General features: G+C 39.9%; 1 protein-coding gene across 5 annotated transcripts in view; it reads left to right on the forward strand.

Moving 5' to 3' along the window:
* The window catches only part of TENM1 (teneurin transmembrane protein 1), a 1,253,741-nt gene that overhangs the window by 263,174 nt on the left and 970,829 nt on the right, over positions 1-19,738 (forward strand). For all 5 annotated transcript variants that reach the window (XM_060692076.2, XM_060692082.2, XM_060692081.2 and 2 more), the window contains exon 2: positions 7,334-7,441. The gene's annotated coding sequence lies outside the window, so the exon portion shown is untranslated. The remainder of the gene's footprint in view (positions 1-7,333; positions 7,442-19,738) is intronic.

Raw genomic sequence — 19,738 nt, forward strand, 5'->3', positions numbered from 1 at the left:
AAAAAAATTTACAACTTCTTAGCTGAAGAGGTTATAGAAAAAATAGTTTTAAAAGTTAAAAAAAAAATTGGCCACGCCCACCCAGTCACATTACCCCCCCCACCAAGCCACGCCCACAGAACCGGTAGTAAGAAATTTTAGATTTCACCCCTGTTTTAGCCCTTGTCTATCCACTGCAGGATGATAGCCACTTCTGCATGTTTTCAACCAATATGGTCCTGAGCTTTCTTTTGCCAATTGGGCTCACAATACTGGCTGATACATTCTGATCAGTGTACATTTTTCTTCACCTGTGGAGTTTTTGCACTATCTACGTAGCCACATTTTTTTTCTACCGTACCATAAAACACGCATAGGCTGATTTTTATTTTTATTTTTTATTTATTTTTTTGGCAATTAGGATCAAGCTAGCTTTTGGAGGGTTTTTTGTTTTGTTTTGTTTTTTTGGCTTGGATTTTTTTATAACCTGGGAAAGTATAAGTTTCAGGATTTAGTTTAGCTATTTAGTTTACTAAAGTTATTTTTTTCCCTGCTTCACTACAGTCGAGAATTATTTATTTTTCTTTGGATGGTTTTACCCAGTCCTTAGTATTTTTATAAATAACTCAAGGTGATGAACATAACTAATCCACATCCCTCTTCCTGTTTCCCCACAACAACAACACCTGTGAGGTGGGTTGGGCTGAGAGAATGATTGGCCCAAGGTTATCCAGCTGGCTTTCATGCCCAAAATGGGACTGAAACACCCAGACTCCCACTTTTTAACCTGATGCCTTAACCACTATTAACTGCTTAACCATTATATCATTGATTTACATTAATATAAAGAAGTATAAATGTCTAGTTCTGCCATAACCTAATTTGCTTATTTAATACCTGCCTTGGAGATTTTCAGAACAGGTCAGATTTAGGGAGATAGAACTGTTTTGGTTCATGTATACTTCAGAAGCCTTGACTCTAGTTTCAGGGGTGGGCTGCTGGGGGTTTGGGAGAATCTCTAGCTAAGATTTTGTGCAGTTCAGAGAACCCCCAAATCCCACTCCTGGATGGCCCCGCCACTCCCAGGAGTCCCCACGCAGCCCGTTTTGGATGCAGGGCCCATGTGGAGGCTCAGGGAGGGCAAAAAAGGGGCCTACTGGAAGTTTGGGAAGGCCAGAAACGGGCCCATTTCTGGCCTCCAGAGGGCTTCCGGAGCCTGGGGAGGCCATTTTCGTTCTCCTGGAGGCTCGAACAAAACCTCCAGAGGCCAGGGAGGGCAAAAAAAATACCCCCTGCCATGGCGCAGGAGGTTGGCTAGGCCACGCCCACCATGGCCAGGCCCACCCAGCAACCAGGCAGAGAAACCCTTGCTAAAATTTTTGAAGCCCACCCCTGCCTAATTTGCAAATGTTCATTGAAAACAGAATGCCATATATTTCTGAATAATTTCTGTTTACTCATTGTTGAGTAACAGGACATTTTAAAGTTGTCAATATTTTTTTTGGGGTGTGTGTGTGTCTACATTTCCTCCTTTTCGCTTTCATTTTCACCAAAACCAAGTCTATTCCTTCAGTCCACCTGAAATTAGTAGGGAAATAGTTAGCTTCATTTTCCAAATTTTGCCTTCAGGATGAAATTGGGGAAGCAAAAAGGCTGGTTAAAAAGACAGAACTATCCTATAATGGCTCATGATTATGAGGCAAGGAATGTGCTGAGATAAATCAGAATTCTTTTCCTGTGATGAATATAAAGTTAGTGATTGATTGCCATATTTTCTAATTTGGCCGAAGTATTTTTGCACTGAGTCTCTGTACCTATTGACAGAGATTCTATGGCAATGTCACTGTCATACAAAAATAAACATACAAACCGAGGATGGATTACAGCATGAAATTTTATATCCCTTTGTGGTTATTTGCACTAGAGAAATGCTTTGTTATGACTGTTAAACTGTCACAACATTTGGCTTTGCAAGCTACATTGAAATGAGATCCGTAGCTCAGGTAAACCACCGATGTCTTCTTTAACAAGTGAGAAATCTGGATTTCAAAAAGCAGATTAGAAAAAATGACCTGAAAGAGATAATTACTTATAATCTAGATTTAAATTCTTGCCATTACTACTGTGTCTGTTTGGTGAATGTTAAGGCCAATTAAGGCCAGCTAGAAATCAGGAGATTGTGAATTCTAGTTCGTTTAGGCATGAAAGACAGCTGGGTAACTGGGCCAATCACCAGAAGACTCTCAGTTCTAGCTGCATTTTAGCCATGAAAAGCAACTGTGACTTTGGGCCAATCAATAGAACATTCTGGGTTCTAGTCCCACCTTAGGCACGAAAGCCAGCTGGGTGATTTAGAGGCCAGTCCCTTTCAGCTCAACTCACCTTGCAGAGTTGTTCTTGTAGGGAAAATAGGAGGAGGAAGGAGAATAAGTTATGTTTGTCACGCTATTGATATAAATAAAGGCAGGATAAAAATTATTTATTAATGATTGGCAAACTTAACTCCTGATGCAATTAGGTTCTATTCTAATGCCCAGTTCCAGTAATAGAACTGTGACAAGCCAAACTTTATAAGTTTAACCTAATTTAATAGTTTTGATGCTTGGCTCCCAACTGGATACATGATTGCAGTGTTGCCCATTATCACAATTTTGCTCACATCCAAAATAAGGTAAAGGTAAAGGTTCCCCTTGCACATATGTGCTAGTCGTTCCCGACTCTAAGGGGCGGTGCTCATCTCCGTTTCAAAGCCAAAGAGCCAGCGCTGTCCAAAGATGTCTCCGTGGTCATGTGGCTGGCATGACTAACCGCCAAAGGCGCACGGAACACTGTTACCTTCCCACCAAGGTGGTCCCTATTTTTTTACTTGCATTTTTTTTACATGGTTTCAGACTGCTAGGTTGGCAGAAGCTGGGACAAGTAACGGGAGCCAACCCCGTTATGCAGCACTAGGGATTCGAACCACTGAACTGCCAACCTTTCGATTGACAAGCTCAGTATCTTAGCCACTGAGCCACTGCTTCCCAGAGCACATCCCAAATAAATGTACTCAAAAGTTGAATCCCTTTGTATTTAAATCACCTTGTTGGGGATAGGAGCCTTTGATTACCATTGTACCCTTGTTTACAAATGTGTGAAAACTTAGTTCCATGAAGATGCCTACATCTTTTTTTTTTTTTTTTGGAACACAACAAAACACAATCAAAGCAAAGCCTTAGGTGACAGATTATGGGAAATTATTTCAGTTTGTTCTATTCTGTAAATGTTAGTGGGTTTACAGATTTTGTTTTCAGTGGAATGTTTTGTTTCTTTCTAGAGGACTGACTTTGTGTTTAATACTAGAAGGCTAAGAGAGCCATGTATGTATTGCCTCTTTTCAATCTTTTATATTTATCTAAATGTCACAGGTGTGTCTGTCAAGATTTAAATGCTAAGCCTCAATAGATGACATTTTTGGTTTCAAATGCACACTTTATGTCATGCTACAAAAGACAGAATTCCCTAGCTCTATTAAGGACCATAAACTTTGAGTCTTTTCCCCCCTGCAACCTCACTGTTAAACTTTGTCTACATTTTGACCATAACATATAAAAAGCTTCATAATATGAATTTCATTATTGTACTTCCCCAAATCATGTTGCAAGCAATATAAATTTGGCTTCTTTCTAAGGTAACCAAGAGAAGCTTACCTTTAAAATGTCAGTTTCAAATCAGTCGTGATTTGAACACAAAGAAACACAATATATTGTGAAAACCGATTTCCTTATTTAGAGAAGGCTACAAAGGCAAGAGAAGACATAGGATGCGGTGGCTCAGTGGCTAAGAAGCTGAGCTTGTCGATCGAAAGGTTGGCAGTTCAGCGGTTCGAATACCTAGTGCCATGTAGCAGAGTGAGTTCCCGATACTTGTCCCAGATTCTGCCAACCTAGCAGTTCGAAAGCATGTAAAAAATGCAAGTAGAAAAATAGGGACCACCTTTGGTGGGAAGGTAACAGCATTCCGTGCACCTTTGGTATTGAGTCATGCCGGCCACATGACCACGGAGATGTCTTTGGACAATGCTGGCACTTCAGCTTTGAAACGGAGATGAGCACTGCCCCCTAGAGTCGGGAACGACTAGCACTTATGTGCGAGGGGAACCTTCACCTTCACTTCACAAAGACAAGACAGCTTGTAACGATCTCCAAGAAAGAAGCCCTCTCAGTCAGAAGATCATACAAGATAATCTTAGAGATTACAATTTTGAATTCACTCTGTCTTTCATAAAGGGGCAAATTGAGGGAAATTATTTTATTTATTCATTTATATTTCACGTTTCTAAACCACCCATCTCCCTCAAAGAGAAACTCTTCAATAAAACATCAAAATATAAAACAGTATATGAAAATTAAAATATTAGAGTTAAGATTTTGAGTTAAAAAAATAAAAATATTAGGAGGCAAGAATAATTAACCCTGTTAAAAATTGGTTGACAAAGGCAAAGGGATTATTTTAGACGAGAAAGCAGAGAACAGGCATGTATTCTTAAGTAGAATAGAATAGAATAGAATAGAATAGAATAGAATAGAATAGAATAGAATAGAATAGAATTCTTTATTGGCCAAGTGTGATTGGACACACAAGGAATTTGTCTTTGGTTCATATGCTCTCAGTATACATTAAAAAACAAGATACATTCATCAAGAATCATAAAGCATAATTAATGATAGTCATAGGGTACAAATAAGCAATCAAATCATACTAGGAAATAATCAATATCAATATAAATCGTAAGGATACAAGCAACAAAGTTACACTTGTGCACTCATAAGTGGGAGGAGATGGGTGATAGGAATGATGAGAAGACCAATAGTAATAGTAATGCAGATTTAGTGAATAGTTTGACAGTGTTGAGGGAATTATTTGTTTGGGAGTGATGGCGTTTGGGAAAAAAACTGTTCTTGTGTCTAGTTGTTTTGGTGTGCAGTGTTCTATAGCGTCGTTTTGAGGGTAGGGGGTTGAAACAATTTATGACCAGAATGCGAGGGGTCTGTAAATATTTTCACAGCCCTCTTATATGGTATAATTCCCTGCTACAATATCTACACCTATTCTGAAATCATGCCAAGAAAACACTGAGCCGATAGCACCTAAAATATAATAATGCTAATTTCATTAATATTTTAAATTATATTATAATTTAAAATTATATAAACAGATATCTTTCCACTCATTCTCCCTTCCACTGGGCTTTGCAACAGCAGACTACAACAATCAAGTAGGGCACATCCCAAATTGTGATGCCCCGAGATTTTGCAAAGTATTCACAAGGCCAGTGTTGGTTAATCTGCTATTTAATAAATGGAATTATTAGTAAGTTATCTGTGGTACCCTTGGGCACCATTGTATACAGTTTGGGAATTGCAGTCTCTGGTCTAACAGCAATTATCTTTCCCCAGACCATAAATCAAAGGCTTGAGAAGCAGTTGAAAAGAAGATGGACTATTAAAATTTGTAGGCACATATGGGTGGGCTATTTTTTTCAAGTTTACATTGGGATAAAGTAGCATTTAACGTAAAGTAACATTTGTACTTTAAAACCTCTGTTCAGGAAATCAAAGAAAGAAGGGATTTTCCAAATGTCATAAATTTCTCATACATGAGATGAGAAAATAGTAGGAGAAAGTAAAATTAAACAAGGTATCCATTCCATCACTAGACTCCTAAATGCCCCTTACATTTTGTCTCTTTCCATTTTTTCCCCCAATATCAGGCCTTCCTTTCAAAGGAAGAATAAAATTAAAAATAATTTCTGAGATTTTGGGATTGGTCAACTCCTGATCAAATTAGAATAATATCCCCTCTCTTTTGGAAAATAGCTCAGTTTGCAAAATCCAAGGAAAATATTTTTGAAGTGGGGCCAGGACTTGCTTATTTTTGGATAGTATTTGTTCTAATCCAAAAATAAATGTTCATATTTCAATATAATTCCCACAGGTAACTTTGTATTAGACAGCTGCTTCTGAAGCAAACAAAAAGAAATTGGTTTTGTGTATATACTAATGATAAATTGCTATATACTGTATGCCTGAAATGCATTCTATCAGTATTAATAAAAGTACAGTACAAAGAGTACTATTTTATTCATTACTACCTGCTCCTGTGCTATCAAATAGAGTTCGTTACTTTTTTGTTGTTTGTATATATTTGTTGTCACATTTTTAAAATCAAGGAGCCATTTTTTGGGGTTCGAAAATGAATAGGATTTTCCCCTTCTATTTCCTGTGTGTGTGTTTCTGTTACTTTGGGCAGTGGGTATTCCAAGTGAAACCACATTTGCAATACTGCATCCAGTTCTAGTCACCACCACCACAACAAATATATATATATACTGAGACCCTCGAAAGAGTGCAGAGAAGAGCAATAAAGATGATAAGGTGTCTGGAGGCTAACCCATAAGATGAACGATGGAACGAACTAAATATATCTTCTAGTCTAACAAAAAGAAGGACTAGAGGTGATACAATAGCAGTCTTCCAGTAGTTAGTTGGGGAGGAGGCTATCACAGATTAGAAGGGGTTGACGTAGTCTTCAAAACATTATTAAAGAGATTAAAGATCATGAGAGAGAGAGATCCAACCTAGAACTAACTAGAAATGTCTTGGCAGTAAAAACAAATTTATCCGTGGAATGGCTTACATTTGCAAGTTGTGGGTGCTCCATCCATGGACGTTTTAAAGAAGAGATGGGACAGCCATTTGTCCAGAATAGTATAAGGTGTTTTGCTTGAACAGTGGGTTGGAGTAGAAGACCTTTAAGGTGCCTTCCAACCCTGTTGTTCTATGTGATATTTATTGCAGCTCATATAATGCTTACAACAGCACAATCCTGATATTGCTTTACAGTTTCCTGCCACCAGCTATAGTATATGTTCTATCTATGCAAGGAGAACCTCATCTATATAATATCTTACATGCCAAGAGCTCTTCCCTTCCAGGAAGGCTGATCCCATCCTATGATGATGTTCCTCACATAAAAGTCATCTCTCTGTTTTCAGAGTATCTTCTATTGTCCCCAGTCTTAATGCGAAATGGTTTTCCAGTAACTAGTTCCTGATAGTTGGCAACAGTTCTGTGCTTATTATACAACTTTCTTTGAAACAGCAGTAAAATCCCTGAACTGAACAAATGAGGTACTCAAATCTCATCATAAATGCTATTAATTAAAACAGACATAATCTGAAGTGTGTTGCAAAAATACATCAAAACAAGAGCAGCTATTCAAGGAAGGAGCCTGATCATTTAAGGACATTTAAAGCCCATTAATGCATATCTGCGGCTGGTTTTATGTGACACTGTCTCCTCTTCCCTTGCAGAACGAGATTGTTTCAATGGATATTGCAAGTCCAAACACTCTGTTAGAACGAGTTCATGTTGCCATTTAAAAAGAGCTGTGCTTGAAGCGACAAAAGAGCAATATTGAGGTATGTTCCCCTTCTTTATGCAATTATTAAAATCAGTAATATATGCTTTGTCTGGAAATATTGTTTTAGAGAGAGAAACTCAGAATTATACATTCTGTTCAAGCTTTGGTTATTATTGTGGTTTTTATTGAGAAAGAATGATGGCTTTTATTGAGCAGGAGGAATATAAATTTAGAGAAAACATGGGCCACTTGTGGTATAATTGTATTTGTAGATTGTCCGGAATGTCTCTTCAAATGTTATCTTGCATAGTTTCTAAAGCTGAGTTAAGAATTCAGCTGTAATTTAACATGTTTAATTAATTGCTTTATGATTTATGTCATATGAGTATCCTCAAGAAGGAGTTGGACTTGGTGTGGTCATTCCAATGAAAGGTTGCCTAGGGAATAATGTCTTTATAGCTAGACAATTTGAATAATGACTTATATGGACTATGATGTGAAGTTCATTAGGGAGATGGAGGTTCTTCTAACTAGACAAAATTGGTGTTTTGTAGATGAATGGCATTCTAAAGGAGAAATAACTTATTTTTATTGTTGTGATCTGAAAGTATTTCTATCTATCTATTGTCTGCCCTTCCAATCTTTCTGTTTAGGTATCTGGTAGCATAATGATATACTTGATACATGACACATTGTTTTAATCAAGCTTGCCAATGGTTCTTGGTGTCTTTGGGTGAATTTTTGCCTTCTCAGATACAAAGGTTGAGTTACAGCCTTCATGCAGGGCAAAGACTAACTGCCACTCTATCCTTTGTAGGGGATAGAGTGGCAATTGCAATTTGTGTGACCTCTGTATGGATAGTCTGACCTCTGTGTGGATTCTGTGCATATGGACTTAGGTCTTTCTTTCTCTCCCCACAACCACCTACCGTATTTTTCGGAGTGTAAGACGCACTGGAGTATAAGACGCACCTACCTTTCTTGGTGAGGAAAAGAAGAAAAAGAAATCTCCCTCTGTCTCTGCCTCTGAACAATTTTGCCTCGTTGCAGCAAACAGCAAACAGCCTGCTTTACTTTCATTTTCGTTTTCAGCATAGCTTGGTTAGCACAAGGAAAAAAAATCTGCTCCAGCAATTTACCTCTTTGCAGCAAGCAGCAGAGCCCTGCGCAAAACAGCTGAGAGCAAATCAGTTGAGAGTCGGGAGGCCGATCCATTCAACTTGTGCTAATTAGGCTGTGTTGAAGCTGAAAGGAGCTGTTTTTTCTTGCTGTTTGCTTGCAAGGAGGTAACTGCTACGAGGCAGAGGCCAAAGGGTGGGGGGCAGTGGGTGGGCGGGGCTACATTCAGTGTATAAGACGCACCTAAATTTTCACCCCCTTTTAGGGGGGGAAAGGTACGTCTTATACTCCGAAAAATACAGTAAGTGCCAGCAGATTATGTCATCACATACATTCAATTTAATCCCATTTACCTTTACATCAATGTAAAGTAAGATGCCATAAGATTGCTTCCCAGTTGTATACTTAATACCTTCCCTCTCTTGCCTTCTTTCTTGGTGTGATTATACACTTTCAAGTCAGTCTTCTATCAACTGTCTGGACAATGTTTTCAGAACTGGTTTGCCTTTGTCTCCTTCCTGGAGACTGAGACAGAGTGGTTCAGCTGCTTTTGCACCTAATGTGGGATTAGAACTCACAGTCTCCCAGTTTCTAGCCTAGGATCTTGACCACTACACAACACTGGCTCTTCTTGCCACATTTCAAATGACAATTTGTAAATGTCACCTTTCATGCCTCTTGTCTGTGTTAATAAATTAACCTAAAGAAGTTAGAGAATCTTGTAGTTCTTAAATCTCCTTTGGGCTCAAGCAAATTATGTATCTGTACATCCTACACCTGTTGTGACTCCGACTCCCGAGCCCGTTTTATCGGAGGGAGAAAACTCCGAAAGTGAAGGAGAGGAGTTGGCCAGGCCTCCCTCCCCAGGACCCTCCTCTCTGGCAATGCCTCAGGTGTCTCCCGAAGGAGAAGAAATAGGCCAGGAGCCAGGCACTTCGGAGCAGTTAGACAGTGATGGAGATAAGTCTTGGCTGGATCCCTGCCAGCGTCGGAAAGACAAGCGCATGCAGCAGAGAAGGAGGCATGCCAGAGATTAAGCTGAGTCACTGGACCACACCCCATAGGGGATAAAAGGGGGTGTGATGGCCATTCAGGCTTTGTGATGGACAAAACTGAACAGCTAGCAAGTCATACCGTGTCTCTGGAGCTTCGTTATTTGCCTTCCTTGGATTTATTATGGACTGGACTTGACAATTCTTTGGCTTTGTGAATTTATTTTGGTTTATCTGACGGAAGAGGAACACCTCCCTCTGTGAGTAAAGTTTTTGGAAAGCAGCTACTGGGTTGCTGCCAATTCTGTTATCAAAGGAAATTATTGTCTGCAAGTTTACTTTAACTCCTGGCTGACTGTTTGTGTGCGTGTGTGAGACGGGGACAGAACAACACCTTTATGTGCATTCTCCAGTACTATACATAATGCCACCATAATACCACTGTGCATAACACTCCTTCACAGTCTCTGGCCTCACCAAATCGATGGAAGTGTCTACAGAATAGCTGCACCCTTATTAGTTGCTGTACAATCAGAGTCCTTGCTTTAGAACAGCTTTGCCTTAGCTAAATTTATTTATTATCAAATTTCTACATCGCTCATCTTACCTTTTTGATCACCAACATTACAAAAAAGATGTTGAGACTTTGGAAAAAGTGCAAAGGAGAGCAACTAAGATGATTAAAGGCCTAGAGACTTAAACATATGAAGAACAGTTGCAGGATTTGATTATGGCCAGTCTAGAGAAGAGAAGGACTAGGGATGACATGATAGCAGTATTCCAGTATTTGAGGGGTTGCCACCAAGAAGAGGGTCAACTCATTCGCTAAAGCACCAGAGGGCAGGACAGGAAATAATGGATGGAAACTAATCAAGGAGAGAAACAACCTGGAATTAAGGAGAAACTTCCTAACAGTGAGAACAATTAACAATTAAAGAATAGCTTGCCTTCAGAAGTTGCAAGGGCTTCATCACTGAAAGAGAGTAGATAGCCTGAAATGGTATAGGGTCTCCTGCTAGAGCAGGGGGCTGGACTAGAAGACCTTGAAGGTCCCTTCCAGCTCTATTCTGATTGAGTTTGGGGTGATTTACCTAAGTGAATCTGAACAGTTTACAAACAGATAAAAGAGACACATGGAATCGAAGAGCTCTAAGATCCACATTGGATAAAAATGATATAAGAAGACACTAGAAAATAAAACTCACTACAATCACTACCTTAATTTAAAAAATGTTGTGGTTTTTCAGTGTAGTATATGATGCAAATTTGATGGCCACTGTGTACCTATTTTAAGAATTGTTGTTTGCATTACTAACAGAGCAGTCAAAAATCAAGGTCTCCAAAACCTGTTTACCTGAAGGAATAAGAAATAATACAAATATTTATAAAATCATGTTGTGTAGTGCACAAAAGAATGACACCTTGGTTACGAAAAGCAGCAACAAATTATTTGCTATTCTTTGAGCGCGATCTTCACAGATTTTTCCCCCCCTTTGTTATGATATTTTTTTTTATATGTAAGGTTTTTTTTCCAGAAAATCTAGCTGACAATTTGGAATGGGAAATCTACTAAAACCCTTTCTTACCGAATGTGTCCAAAATCCATGACCCACAATTCCCGAGGAATGAATTTTGAGGAGGAAACTTTTGAAACGTTTTCAAAATATAATGACAGTTTCTCAGTAAATCTTTCAATACTTCACTTCCTTCCCCACTGAGTATCAGTCACTTATGGGGAAGGAGGAAGGGAAGGGGAAGGAAGTTATCTTTCACTTTCTTTTCTGAGTAGAATTTCATAGGTAAAGGTTCCCTTCGCACATATGTGCTAGTCGTTCCCAACTCTAGGGGGCGGTGCTCATCTCTGTTTCAAAGCTGAAAAGCCAGCGCTGTTCAAAGACGTCTCTGTGGTCATGTGGCCGGCATGACTAAATGCCAAAGGGGCACGGAACACTGCTACCTTCCCCCCAAAGATGGTTCCTATTTTTCTACGTGTATTTTTATGTGCTTTTGAACTGCTAGGTTGGCAGAAGCTGGGACAAGTAATGGGAGAACACCCTGTTACATGGCACAAGGGATTCAAAACCTGCCGACCTTTTGATCGAATAGCTCAGCATCTTAGCCACTGAGCCACCACACTCCCCATTTCATAAGAATTTCATAAGAAACTCCCAAATTCCTAAATCATCAGATTCAGTAAAATTATATTCCTATAAACACTGCCAGAGTTGACCATGGGTAAAATAAAAAGCAGTAAAATGGGAGTGACTTTTGACTTCTTATTAGTTTCACCATTGAGTATCTTCATGAGAAGCTGGCAAGGGACATCAGAAATCCTTCCTTCCTTCCTTCCTTCCTTCCTTCCTTCCTTCCTTCCTTCCTTCCTTCCTTCCTTCCTTCCCTCCCTCCCTCCCTCCCTCCCTCTCTTTCCATCCATCCATCCATCCATCCATCCATCCATCCATCCATCCATCCATCCCCTCTTAACCAACAAAGAGGAAAGAGTAATATTTTTTTCCAGCTAGCTTGGGCATGAAATAAAATTAACCTAAATTTGGAAATGACATGATAATCATGGCATAAAGGATTCCGGTTGGCACGTGCACAAGACTCCGGGAGGCTGGAGGTCTGGTGCTGAGCCTGTAACAGCCTTCTCTCCTTTCAGCAGCTTGTCTAGCAGCAGATTGGTTCATTATCAAGCAACGCCATTAATCTCTTTTATTAGCGTCTTTAAAATAAACAAACAATGATTCTGCTGTGTTTGACACAAGTGGTGCATTTTAATTTTCTATGCTTGTATTACCGGCTCTCTTTGCAACAATTGAGATTCAAATGCACCACTCCATTCCAGCAAATCTGAGTTTGGCATTTGAGGTGCCATATGACAACAACATTGCGTGCATGTTAAATGAAAGTGTGCTAATTTTGCATCTTCCACATGCGGTACAGCACTAGCCCAGTAACATTTCCTTCCATGAATGGAGAGGCAGGAATACACACACCTTGTTTAAAATGAAAGGGAAGACCAAACTATTTTCTTTGCTTTATCTGTATTCTTTTTCAGACTTTCTTAATAATCCTGCTCACCTTAGACACTGGCTTTGTTCAGGGGTGGGCTTCAAAAATTTTAGCAAGGGGTTCTCTGCCCGGTTTGCTGGGTGGGCATGGTCATGGTGGGCGTGGCCTAGTTGGCCTCCTGCACCACGGTGTGGGGGGGCATTTTTGCCCTCCCCAGGCACTGGAGGCTTTCCTCGAGCCTCCGGGAGGGTGAAAACGGCCTCCCCAGGCTCCGCAGGCCCTCTGAAGGCCGGAAACAGGCCAGTTTCTGGCCTTCCCGAACTCCCAGTAGGCCCATTTTTCACCCTCTCTGAGCCTTTGCGCACACCCTGCACTTACCTGCATCCAAAATGGGGTGCGTGGGGACTCCTGGGTGGGGCGGGAAGAGGGGTGGGCAGGGCCAGCCAGGAGTGGGATTTGGGAGTTCTCTGAACTGCACAGAATCTTAGCTAGAGGTTCTCCCGAACCCCTGCGAACCTCCAGCAGCCCAGCCCTGGCTTTGGACACTTTTAACTATGGTTCTCATCTTACCATTTTAAGGACTGTGCAGCCATTGAATAGAGTTCCGTCTCTCTCCCTCCCTCCCTCTCCCTCTTTCTCTCCAGACAGACAATGAGATTTTTGGAGGAGTTTTCCACTTTACAGTGAGCCTCAGTTTAGAGATTGTGAACTGATAGCATTTGTTGATGGTAGCTGTTAGGTTTGGTTATAAATTCATTTCTTGTGACGCTTAACTCCACAATCAAAAATTGGATTACTCAGCAGAAGACTCAGAGATGTAACTAGGGAAACTTAGTTTCTTTATTCCAGACAGGAATAAACCGTAAGCCATACACCCAAAGAAGATTGGTCTGCTGTAGTACTTAAGAAGCAGAGCATCTAAAGATACAGGTGGTACCAGATCTCTGCTAATATAAGCGTTCTCTCTAGCCCAGGAGCTGCTGGTTCCTGCTTCACCAACTGCATTCCTTTCACTGTAAGTGTCCCAGTGAATATACAGGACCAAGGAAGAATAATGTCTTCATCATCTTAGGAAGTTGCCATCCAATGCTAGTAGCTAAATTCGACTGCAAAATAGAATCATATCTTTTAAAAATTAAAATGAGGCTGCAGTGAGAGTCCATGAACATGTATATTCCTGGCCAGAGTCTATTTTTTTTTTTTAAAGAGAAGTCAGAAATGGTTGCAGTGAATAGTGCCAACTAGGATAGATTTGGCTTTCTTTGTCTACCCAGGTGTTCATGCTGGGCTTGTTTATTGCTAGCCCATCTTCTACTTACCTCTCGATAATCACAGTTGTGCACCTCAGTTTGTGTCCCAACATTAGTGTTCATAACTGCCTGTGAAATGCATTGTTCCAAAACGTGCATTCAGAGATTACAATGCTTGCACAGTTTAGCTGTTGCCTCATTCATTCCGTGAGGAATGAAAGTTTTTTCCTTCTTAATAAATGCTTTAACAGCTTCATGAACAGACTTTGAGAATCACTTGACTTTTTCAGCTGTTTCTGCCCTGGGTCAATCAAATAGCTGTTCCTGTTGATTTAAGAGACAAATTCTGAAAATATCGTAGGGATTGTTAAACTGACCGTATGGCTGAAAAGTACTTAGAAACGGGTAACGTATCTAAAATAAACAAATACCACATTATGGAAAGATGTTAACAAAGATGAATCAGCATGTCGAAACAACCCTGATAAAAGGCCAAGACTGCAGGAAGCCCAGGAGGATATAAACCATGAGGCCAAAAAATAGGAAATCTTCAGTTGTGGATTAAGGCTGTAAGGAAAACCTCACACTCACAGGTGGATTAAATTCCCCTATCTTTAAAATGCCTGTTCCCTTGGTCTTTTCTTCACTTACCTCATAATAAATCTTGAGCTTGTTGATCAGAAAGGTCGGCAGTTTGGTGGTTCAAATCCCTAGTACGGGTCTCCTGCATGAGCAGGGGGTTGGACTGGATGACCTCCAAGGTACCTTCCAACTCTGTTACTGTTAACCTCTCTTTACTGTCAGTAACCCAGATGACTTGTTATTATTGCACAGCAATAAACAAAAGGGATGGATGGCTGGATGGGTGGATAGATGGATGGACGGACGGACGGACAGACAGACGGATACATACATACATACATACATACATACATACATGATAGATGGATGGAAAGAAAGAAAGAAAGAAAGAAAAAAGAAAGAAAGAAAGAAAGAAAGAAAGAAAGAAAGAAGAAAGAAAGAAAGAAAGAAAGAAAGAAAGAAAGAAAGAAAGAAAAATAGAAAAACAGAAAAATAGAAAAATAGATAGATGATGGATGGATGGATGGGTGGATAGATAACCTGTAAGCATTAAATTCAATATTGGGAAGCACTAATTCTAAACTGATTATAATTGTTACTAAAGTGCAAATAAAATGGGAAAAATAAAACAAGAAAAACAAAATGCAAAATCATTTTTTACAACTAACATTAGTAATTACAATTAGTGAAATAAATCTATTGCCAGTTGAAATATTTTTACATGGGTTCACCCCTAAATGCTTTCTGCTCTATTCCTGCATTTTTGTGCAATTTATAAATCTCTGGACACATATTTAAGAAAAGAGATTTCCATCTCAATTCATTTTGAAATACATGTATGTGTGCATGTGTGTTAACTTACAATTGAATTGTGAAATATGCAAATAGTCTTTGAATTTTCATAAATACATCTTAAGGCAAAAAGGAACTCAGAAGGCATGTTATTGCATACAGGTAGTCCTCGACTTACAACAGTTCATTTAGTGACCATTCAAAGTTACAATGGCACTGAAAAAAGTGACTTATGACCGTTCTTCACACTTACAATGCTTGCAGCCTCCCCAAAGTCACATGATCAAAATTCAGAAGCTTGGCAACTGACTCATATTTATGACCGTTGCAGAGTCCTGGGGTCATGTGATCCCCTTCTGTGACTGTCTGACAAGCAAAGCTAACGGGGAAGCCAGATTCATTTAATAACTCTGTTACTAACTTAACAAGTGCAGTGATTCATTTAACAACTCATTTAACAACAAGAAAGGTCTTAAAATGGGGCAAAACATACTTAACAAATGTTTCACTTAGCAACATAAATTTTGGCTTTAATTGTGGTTGTAAGTCGAGAATTACTTGTATCTATTTGGGGTAGTGTTATCAGATCCATTTCCAAACCACCCTTCCAGTGGTGGCATTCAGCTGGTTCTATCCAGTTTGGGCAAATCGATAGTGGCAGCGGTGGGAGGCTCCGCCCACCCACCCAGACATCATCACATCCTGTTTTTGATGCTTTGCGCATGCGCACTCACATTTTCAAACCGTTAGCGAAGGTTTATTTATTTAGCGTATGGTTGGTCACACACAGTATTAAAACACTTCATTTTTACAGGTTAAAAACAATAAAAACAATAAAAAAGCATTAAGAAAACCTAAAAGGAAAACAGAAATAACATTTCAAAGTTTAATGTCGAGTTTGGAGATCCAGTCAGTAGCTGCCGTTGTTATGCAGAGGAAGTCCCTAGAATCTCCTGGATAGCTTCTGTTAGGGCATTCCCTCACTATGTGCTGGATAGTCTGTCGAGGGGCCCCGCAATCACATTGTGCTGAAGGTGTCTTTCCCCATTTATACAGGGAGTCAGCACACACCCCATGAGTTGTTCTAATTCTGTTATATGTCACCCATATGTGTCGGGGTAGGCTAAATCCTGGAGGTATATTACTAGGACTGATATGCTTGGAGACATCTTGGGGGGAACAGCTATTCCACACCTCCATCCACTTTTGTGTGATGTTCTGATGATCGGCCATCAACTTACGCGCTGTCAAGATTGGTGGATTTCTTGACTTTAATCGGCATCTTAAGAGATCAGGAATGTATCCTGTAGCGAAGGTAAGTGAATACCACCCCTGAATCCTTCCCCAATGAAAAATGAGCAGGGACGTCATTCCCTAATTCTCAAAGCACCACAGGAGGCTCAATGAATTTTCCAAACAAAAATCATTCTTCTCTGGCCAGTCAGTATATAATTGAGATCAATCCCATTACAAGATGAGAAGTCAAATTGCAATTGGTAGCAGACAATTCAGGAAGAATGCTTTACTTCCTTCCCAGTAGAGGACCTGAAATCTCAGCTGTGCAGCATTTTTATTGTCACTGGTTCAACTTGAATATATTGAGCCAAGAGATTTGCCAAGAGCGCTTGTGAAATGCAAAAGCCAGTGGATAACTCAATTCTGAGCAGCCCATTAGTCCAGAAGATGTCACTTTCTATCACAATTCACAGCATCCAGGTTCCTTTAACATTCCTAGAGTTACTAACTTTTTCTCTGTTTTTTCTCATTTATTTCAAGAACTGCATCGATCTTCTTCTCTACTTTCTTCCCTGCGTATTCACTTCTTGGTAATATCAAATACACACACACACACACACACACACACACATATATATATACTGGATATATATATCCAGTATATCCAGTATATATATATACTGGACACCATATTTTCGTGGCTGCCGAGGGCTAATGATTCTTATTTTTCTTCCACTCTATCCTGGAAACTGTCCAAAGCCAATTCTGTTTAATTTGCCTGCTGCTTCTCTAGAAATGACATCTGTTCAAATTTACACTCTTTATCATGGCTGACATGTTGTTGTGTGTCTGTTTACCCCAAGCCAAGGTTCCAACTGACTTTAGTAATTTGCAACTTCTTTTTTCATTCTCTGCAGGGTTGCTAGGCAGTACATTGCCACATATGCTTTTATTCTTCACATAATTTCTACAGAGAGCTGGTGTTTAAATGAACAGGGATGGGAATCTAGATATGACATGCCTGGCTGTATTTAATACTGATGGAGGGAGTCGGGGATATTATCGATAAAATGGAGACACCTCAAAAGTGGCCAGAAATATCCAAAGGTGCAGATATCTCATTAAAAACAGAACCAAATGTAAATCATGGGTCTGTGTCCTGGTAATATGAGAAGAGGGATGTGTGTGTTTCTCTCTGTGTCTGTCTCTTTCTCTCTCTCTTTCTCTCTGTCTCTGTCTCTCTCTGTGTGTGTGTCTCTCTGTCTCTGTCTCTGTCTCTGTCTCTCTCTCTCTCTCTCTCTGTATAAATTATGCATAGAATTATTCGGGCCCTAAGCTTCATGCATTCCTGGCTTTGGCCATGTGGAAAGCATAAATGAGATTCAATTCTGTTGATTTCCCCCCCCCCCCAGAAATTGCCAACCATCACAGCTTTCTTTATAACTTGACAAACTAAATCTGTGCTAAGGGGACAACCCTGCCTTGATCCTCTCCTTCCAATGTTGGACATGGTGCAATCTGCTTCAGGGCTCTAAAGTGAACCGTCAGAGGTGAGACCACTTTGCCCTGGCCAGCTGCTTCATTTTTTGGAGGCAAGTGGCTTCTGCACACTAGCAGATCAGAAAAGGAGCCGGGAAACAGTCAGAGAAGTTTTAATGTAATTCTTCTTGACAAGGTGCTTCAGGTTGCCTCAAAGCTCTTCCAGCAGTTCTAAAAGTCAGGAAAAAAAGTTTTCTGTATGCCCAACTATCAAAGTTGCTCCTGAAGGAGGCCTCCGAAGCAAGGCTGTAAGAAGCTAAACTTGGCAGCTTATTGCACAGAGCAGCTGTGTTGGAGACACTTTGCATGAAACTTCACTTAAGCCAAACACCCTTGGATGTTTTGTAGGTTCCTACACCCTCCTCCTTTTGACTCCATGAAACTCCATCAGTTTAAAAATGACTCCGGGCAAAGGGCCTTGATTAGGTGTCTCCTGAGTTGTATAAACAGGCATAGAATCAAGATCAAGTATTAGTGCCACTTTATAAAAATCCTAGTAAGACCACAACTGGAATACGGCAACCAATTTTGGTCACCATACTACAAAAAAAAAAAAAAAAAAAAAAAATCTTGAGACTTTGGAAAAAGTTCAGAGAAGAGCAACTAAGATGATCAAAAGCCTGGAGACTAAAACGTATGAAGAACGGCTGCAAGTTTTGGGTCTGTAAAGAAAAGAAGAATTAGGGGGTGACATGATAGCAGTATTCCAGTATTTGAGGAGCTGCCACTAAGAAGAGGGGGGGTCAACCTATTCTCCAAAGCACCAGAAGGCAGGACAAGAAATAATGGGTGGGAACTGATCAAAGAGAGAAGCAACCTGGAATTAAGGAGAAACTTCCTAACAGTGAGGACAATTAACAATTAAAGAACAGCTTTCCTCCAGAAATCGTGGACGCTCCATCACTGGAAGTTTTTAAAAAGAGTCTGGACAGTCACTTGTCTGAGATTGTATAGGTTCTCCTGCTTGAGCAGGGGACTAGATTAGAAAATCTCCAAGGTTCCGTTCCGTTCCGTTCCGTTCCATTCCATTCCATTCCATTCCATTCCATTCCTAGTTTGAAATCTTTAGGAAAATATTTTGCCATTATTCTCTTTGCCCTTCACCCACCCCAGTTGACCCTCTCTGCACACGTTTTTTCTCCATTGGACTTCTCAGGACAAATCCTTCTTCTTCTTGATGTTGTCAACAGCTACCTTCTCTCTCCTGCACTGTGTTCAAATCCCCACAGACACCGAATCTATGCAAACCTCACTATCCAGATATAATATATGTCTATATATGTACCTGTGTACGTGTTCACATACATCCTTGCTGTGGACTGCTGATTAGCTTTTAAAGTCTAGGGAAATATAAATAGAATAGAATATAATTCTTTATCGGCCAAGTGTGATTGGACACACAAGTAATTTGTCTTTGGTGCATATGCTCTCAGTGTCCATAAAGAAAAAATAAAATATATTCTTCAAGAAGTACTTTGAAAAGAATGCAGCAGCCACTACACTTTCTGGTTAAAAATGCCCCAAGAATAATAGATTCCTGTCTGGCCAAGCTGTGTTGTTTTGATCTATGCACTATTCAAAATACGATTCCATCAGTTCAAGCACAATATAATATGACATTTGCTTCTATTTCATAGCATGTTTGCCCTTTTCAGATTAAAGAAAGTCTTTTTCATTTTGTCCATCATGGCATAGGAGAAATTGGAGCAGGCAGTTTAATAACTCTGCCAACAGTAGAGGAAGAAGTGGCACAGGGAAATATATGTAGATAGATAGATAGATAGATAGATAGATAGATAGATAGATAGATAGATAGATAGATAGATATTT

Source organism: Pantherophis guttatus, chromosome 12 (genome assembly GCF_059756535.1).
Source record: "Pantherophis guttatus breed Tessera chromosome 12, ASM5975653v1, whole genome shotgun sequence".
Lineage (NCBI taxonomy): Eukaryota > Metazoa > Chordata > Lepidosauria > Squamata > Colubridae > Pantherophis > Pantherophis guttatus.